The sequence below is a fragment of the Myotis brandtii genome, unplaced genomic scaffold (genome assembly GCF_000412655.1).
Source record: "Myotis brandtii unplaced genomic scaffold, ASM41265v1 scaffold486, whole genome shotgun sequence".
In the NCBI taxonomy this organism is placed as follows: domain Eukaryota; kingdom Metazoa; phylum Chordata; class Mammalia; order Chiroptera; family Vespertilionidae; genus Myotis; species Myotis brandtii.
In genome coordinates, this window is record NW_005368569.1 from 612,514 (window position 1) to 619,588 (window position 7,075).

Sequence of the window (7,075 nt, forward strand, 5' to 3'; positions counted from 1 at the left end):
GCTCTTGTTACCCCTTTCCCTGAATGCTCCAAGGGGTGCCTCCTGGTTTAACCCCAGGGTGTGTCTCCCTGCCCACAGTTCTGCTGTCATTGACCTTCCTGAAGCACATGGGCTACTGCTTGACATCGGGGTTGAGAAGGGGTTGGTGGTACTTGTCAGGTCTTCCAAAGTATTTATCATTCCTTTTTTTTTTTTAAATATATTTTATTGATTTTTTACAGAGAGGAAAGGAGAGGGATAGAGAGTTAGAAACATCGATGAGAGAGAAACATCGATCAGCTGCCTCCTGCACACTCCCCACTGGGGATGTGCCCGCAACCAAGGTACATGCCCTTGACTGGAATCTAACCCGGGACCCTTCAGTCCGCAGGCTGACGCTCTATCCACAGAGCCAAACCGGTCAGGCTATCATTCCCTTTATAAAGATTTCAATTTTGAGACTTCTAAAATGAATTAAAAAGTAAGATTGAACATTTAGTATTTTGGTTGTGACTTTGGAATAAAGTATGCTTTGGTGCTTTAAATTACATACTCATTATTTTAGGTAAGAAACTGGTAATAAGTGACCTAATTAGATATTTTACATGTAGATAAAATACGTCTCTACTGATTCTGGGGATTGGTCAAAATGGATAGGGAAGATGGTATTAGTTCAAATTAGTATGCTAGGTCAAGATACTTAGATTCAGTTTTCTGAGCTGTTAATTGTAACATTAAAGCTAATTTATTATAATGAAAATGTAAACTTTGAGGTATGTTAACATATAGACATTTCACCCAGAAGTATGATCGGGCTAAAAGATCCCTAATATTGGGCACACTGGGTCAAGTTTGAGTTAGACACAATTGATTTGGCTGGCACCTTTTACACATAGGTGAAATATAAACAGTTCACACGAGTTAAAGAAGAGAATAAGGTATGGAACTAGAAAATGTGTTCTGCATGAATCTGGCTGACTTGACTCTTACCCATTAGCCCTTGATGACAATTTGGGGAAGTCTTAACTTCCCAGGTTACAACAGAATGCCCTGGAACTGAGCCATTCTAGTTTCATCTTTAAAGTGGTTTATTTGTCCCAGAATGTGACTCTTTCCCATGACAGAGGAAGCCCCAGTGCAGCTTTGGAGCTGGGGCACAAAGGCTGGTGGCACTGCTTGTCCTGCTGCCATGCGCGTCACTGAGTGGAAAGCACGTTTGGCCTGTGGGACCATCTGAACAAGCTGAGGCTCTGTTCTTTGCGCCTCGAGCACCTAACACTTAACCTGCCTCCTGGGAAATATTTCTTGAGCATTTGGAAAAATTATTAACCAAGTTCTTTAATATCTAGTGACACTTGTATTTAAGCTGTATACCAATGTTTGTATTTTCTAGCCATTCGAGATATTTCAACTTGTAAATAAAAAAGGCAAAATGAAATTCCGTTTCCTTCGGTTTGAATATTAATTTTTTTAGGTCCTGACGGCATTAGATGAGGCCAGCCTTTGTTTCTGGCCGTGGAAGATTTTAGTCTGTTCAAGAATCCACTGGGGGGTGGGGAGGAGGAATCTACCCAAAAGAGAAGTGTTCTCTGCAAACTTGTTGGCTGCTGACCACACAGGAAGTCCTCATTTAGTATTAACCATGTGGGGACCTGAAAAGAAAGAAAAGTGAAGGCTTTTGTTGTGTCTCCATACACTCAGTGCCCAGGCCTGCCTGCTGGCATTTCATATTATTTAACTCAGCTTGTTAAATCTTAAATGTATGTTAATCTTAAATGCAGAGCCAGCTTTGGGGGGAAATCTAGGCAGGTACCTAGATAGAGTTAAGCACCCCACTCCATCTCACCCCCACTAACAGCTATATTTCATTGCCTCTATAGGGATACAGCTCATCAGGACAGCTCCAATGGGTACTTCTTAAATTGCAAATACATTATTATTAGTTATCAATGGTATGAACATTAGTCATTGATACTTAACAGTGGGGCGCATTTGAGGAAAGTCTACAGCGCATGCACTTCTCCCAATACTGGGCTCTCAGAAAGGGATAGTAATTCACAAAACATTGCCCAGTCTTGGCCCAGGGTGGTTGGGGATGGGGCAGAGAAGCACTGAAAAGAAGCTAGATATACTTTACATACATGTTTCAATATCCCATCATTTTGGAGCATGATAAAAACAGAAGGAAAACAGAAATTTAAAAAATTAAGCTCTTTGAGCTTTCTAACTGGAGGGTGAGGGGGCTTATACTGTTCCTTAAATCTCTAGAATTTTCGGTTTCATTTTACTTGATGCTACTAAATGCCCTTAAGTAGTTCCCAGGCTGGTGAGCCTCTGAATCGTGAGTGGCTGGTGCTCCAAGCAGCTACCTCTGGGGTGGGTAAGCCTTTACTGGACTTCTGTGGGTCAGAGTGTCTTTGCTACTTTGGCCCCTGACCTGATTGCTCCACATGGGAAATCGCCTGTCTGGGAGGAGCATGTGGGGAGCGAGGGGGCCAGAGTTCCAGTGCTGACCTTTGCTGGCAAGGGAATAAGTTGGCTGAACTCGTTACTTACCCTCACCCCCTGGAAAAGCAGTCTGTGGAGGGACTTTCCAAAGCTGGCTCTAACTCAGACCTTAACTCTCCCTGCCTTTCCAGGATTCTGGAAAGCCCTCACTGGCCCACCCCCATCCCCCTGCAGCAGATGAACAGAAGAAATGTGTGCCATGAGCTGCTGCTCTGTCCACCTCGCACAAAACTTACGGGCACCAGAGCCAGGCATGCAGAGCTGGCCAGGGATGGCCCCATCCAGCTGGGGCCGAGAGGACCGTGATACTGGGCACAGTGGGAATGCAGGGGGGCAGCCCAGGGAAAGGAGCAGAGGGGTGAGTCCGTCCAGCAGGTCTGGGGACAGGCTCTGAGGGCATTGAGTTGCTGTGAAGGCTGAGGGAGAGCTAGCCTGATGTGGCTGGTGGGCAAGAAGGAGCCCCTCAGGTGGTCTCCAGGAATGAAGACGTGAGCAAGGCCATGCGGCGACCTCAGCTAGGATCATGGACAGATCTTGCTCTTCATCAACAGGGAGGTGGGGTGGGGGCAGTACAGGAAGTCCTACCTCAGTCCCCCCACCCCCCACTTTTCTTGCAGTGTGCTGACCAGGTGCTGTCGACATGTCCTGTTTTTCTCCCCACCCTCATTCCTGCAAACATCAGGCTCAGCACCCTGCCCAACTGGCTGTAGAATGAATGAGGAAGGATGGGGGGACAGAAGGATGGATGGATGAATGGATGGATGGATGGATGGTTGGATGATTGAGAGGAACAGATGAAAAGGAACCAGCAAAAGAGAGAGAGGTCAGAGAAGCAGGAGAGGAAGTAAATGGTGGCATGGAAGTGAGGAGGGAGGTGAGGAGTGTCTAGTACCAGAAAAGACCATGGGTATGGAAAGATGGAAATGAACAATTAGCTAAAAAAGGATTGCTAAGAAAAGGTGAGGGCCATTGCATATTCTCACTTGGGACCCAGAACCCAGGGCGGGCCGGATGGTGAGATGGAGGTGAGGGGTTGGCTCTGTGAGGGGTTGACTGAGTGGCTGGGATGACCCTTCCTCTGAACAAAGCAGTGCAGTGGGTTGGGGACCGGGAATGTCATCAAGACAACATGCTCCTTGGCTTATGGGAGGGGAGAGTATCCATGGGTTCACTTGGGGTCCCAGGAGCTTTGCTGAGCCCACACTGGGATTTGGCATTAAGGGATGGAGGGGCTGGGCCTCTTCCGAGCTCTGTCTGGTGGCTTGGTCACTCCGTCCCCAGAATGTCCTGACGAGAACACTGGTGGGGAACCCTGGGCAGGCACAGGCCCTTTTCGGGGAATCTGTGGTAAAGCAACGCGAGGCAGGCGGCTGCCTCTAGATGTCGCCAACTGGCCGTGTTGATGTCAGCTGCAGCGGGAGCCGAGGAAAGTTCCTGAGAAGCTGAGGCCCCAAGGCTGAGCCGTAGGTGGAGCAGGGTCTCCCCAGAACTGCAGCCTGGAACACTCTCAGGAAGCCTCACCAGACCCTGGACGTCCTTGGGGTGTGGTGTGGGGGCAGGACCCTGTCCTGTGATCACTCAGGTCTGTCTTGTGGGGAAGGAGCTGCTGGGGTCCCAGGTGGGCTGCGGGTGGTGGGGGAGTGGCTGCCACCTTTTCCACTCTCCCCCGATGTGGGTGTCCCCCTCAGTGGACTGCTCCACAACTCTAAACCCTTCTGACCCCTACCCCCCTCCACTCCCTGCAGCCAGTCCCCGCAGCCACCCTCCCAGCAGGTCTAGGCTCCATCCCCTCCTGCCCACCCCCTGTCCCAGCCCCAAGGATGGTCCAAACCACATTGCTCCTTCCTCACCCAAAACAACACCTGCCCCCTCCAGTCAATTCCACCCAGTACATAGCAGTTAGAGTGATCTTGGTCAGACTCAAATCTGACCATGTCACTCTTCTGCTGCAACTCCTTCCACGGCGCCCCATCGCCCTGGGGAGAAAGCTCAGAATCCTCCTCCCAGGCTGTGGGTACTACAGTCATACGGGGATGAAGGAGTGAGAAAAGAGAAAGAGGTGTTGTCTTCCCCCACAAACTGGAGCCACCTCTTTCAAGAGTTGGGCTGGCCCCCTGGTCACGGGAAATGGGGCCTGGAATCCTCCACCTTTTTATCCTTTTTGTGGTTTCGGGGATGATCACAGATGCTCCTCCCATCTAGCCGTGGGGTTTAATTCCACTTTTCTTGAATATGGGGAGGGGGTGGTTAGAACTTGTTTTGTAACCAATAGAATACAATAACCAAGTGACAGTGACACTGGGGATTGGCAAAGCTAATGGACAGCGGTCTTGATCATTGGTGAATCTGATTGAGGGTTGTGGTGGTTAGTTTTATGTGTTAATTTAACTGGGCTGAAAAATGCCTAGAGCAGTGATGGCGAACCTATGACACGCGTGTCAGAGGTGACACGCAAACTCATTTTTTTTGGTTGATTTTTCTTTGTTAAATGGCATTTAAATATATAAAATAAATATCAAAAATATAAGTCTTTGTTTTACTATGGTTGCAAATATCAAAAAATTTCTATATGTGACACGGCACCAGAGTTAAGTTAGGGTTTTTCAAAATGTTGACACGCCGAGCTCAAAAGGTTCGCCATCACTGGCCTAGAGGGCTGGTAAAACATTATTTCTGAGTGTGGCTCTGAGGGTGTTTCTGGAAAATATTAGCATTTGAATCAATAGACTGAGTAAAGAAGTGGGTGAGTATTATCCAACCCATTGAGGGCTAGAATAGAATGAAAAGGCAGAAGGAAGGGAAAATTTGCTGCTTGTTGAGCTGAACACCCCTCTTCTACCCTTGGACATCTGGTGCTTCTCAGGCCTTTTGCACCCATACTGGGGCTTACACCATTGGCTCCTCTGGTTTGTTCTTAGGCCTTTGTGTTTGGAATGGAATCACATCACTGGCTCTCCTGGGCCTCCAGCTTACATGAGTCAATTCCTTACAATAAATCTCACAATCGTATGAGGCAAGGATTATGAACCCATTTTACAGATGGTGAAACTGAGTTTGGAAAGGTAAAGTGTGCTCAGTGTCACAAAACTAGTAAATGCAGAGCTAAGTTTTGAACCCTGGTGTCTGACTCCAAAGCTTTTTCTTCGCTTTCATGCGATTGCTAAGTGATCATTCAATTCCGTTGAATCCTATCTATTCATTTTATAAAAAAACACATGCCCTGCCCAGCTGGCATGGCTCAGTGGATTGGCTCAGAGCATTGTCCCATACACCAAGAGGTCACTGGTTCGATTCCCAGTAAGGGCACATGCCTGGGTTGTGGACTCAATCCCCAGTAGGAGGCATGCAGGAGGCAGCCAATCAATTTGAAGTCTCTCATTGATGTTTCTCTCTCACCCTTTCCCTTCCCCTCTCTCTAAAAATTCATTAAAAACACATTAAAACCAACAAACAACATGCCCTATTTGCTCTCCAAAAGCCTGGCAGGAAGGAGTAAGCTGTTGGTCCATAGGAACATTCTAGTCGAAGCTGGAGAAACACTAGGCAAGATGTGAATTGGATGGACTCGGGGGGGGGGGGGGGCGGCTGGGCCCTCTGCTTGTGCCTGGGATGGCCTTTCTCTGTGTCCCCAGTCAACATGGCCTGTAGGGTTTTGAGGGCAAGGTGGAAGCTAGCGGGTGAGGGAGTGCTGGCCTAAAGCAGGCAGGAGGGACCAGCAGACCACAGCTGGCCTGCTCACCTGACCTTGTGGCCCTGGACTGGTCTCTGATGCCCCTCCCTGCCCTGGGCCTGCACCTCTGACCTAGGGGAGGGCCCAGAATTCATCAATCACACAATAAATCCTGCTTTCCTGCCCAGCACCTGTCAGAATTTCTTTCTTTTTAAAACATATTTTTATTGATTTTAGAGAAGGGAGAGGGAGAGAGAGATAGAAACATCAATGATGAGAGAGAATCATTGATCAGCTGCCTCCTGCACATCCCCTACTGGGGATCAAGCCTGCAACCCAGGCATGTGCCCTTGATTGGAATCGAACCTGGGACCCTTCAGTCCACAGGCTGACACTCTATCCACTGAGCAAAACCATCTAGGGCTTTCTTTTCTTTTTTATATCACCAATTGCCTTTTTTTTTCTTAATCCTCACCCAAGGGTATGTTTTTATTAATTTTAGAGAGAGTGGAAGGGAGAGGGAGAGAGAGAGAGAGAGAAACATTGACGTGAAAGAAACATCGACCAGTTGCCTCCCGTAAGCACCCTGGCTGGGGATTGAACCTGCAACCTGGGTATGTGCCCTGACCGGGAATCAAACCCACAACCTTTTGGTGTGCAGGACAACGCTCCAACCAACTGAGCCACACCAGCCAGGGCCCTGTCAGGGAGAGGGAGAGAGAGAGCGAAAGAGAGATGCCCTGACCTGTTTGTGGGTCCTGACCTGTTTGGCTCAGTGGATAGAGCGTTGGCCCGTGGACTGAAGGGTTCCGGGTTCGATTCCAGTCAGGGGCATGTGCCTTGGTTGCGGGCACATCTCCAGTGGGGGGTGTGCAGGGGGCAGCTGATCGATGCTTCTCTCTCATCGATGTTTCTAAC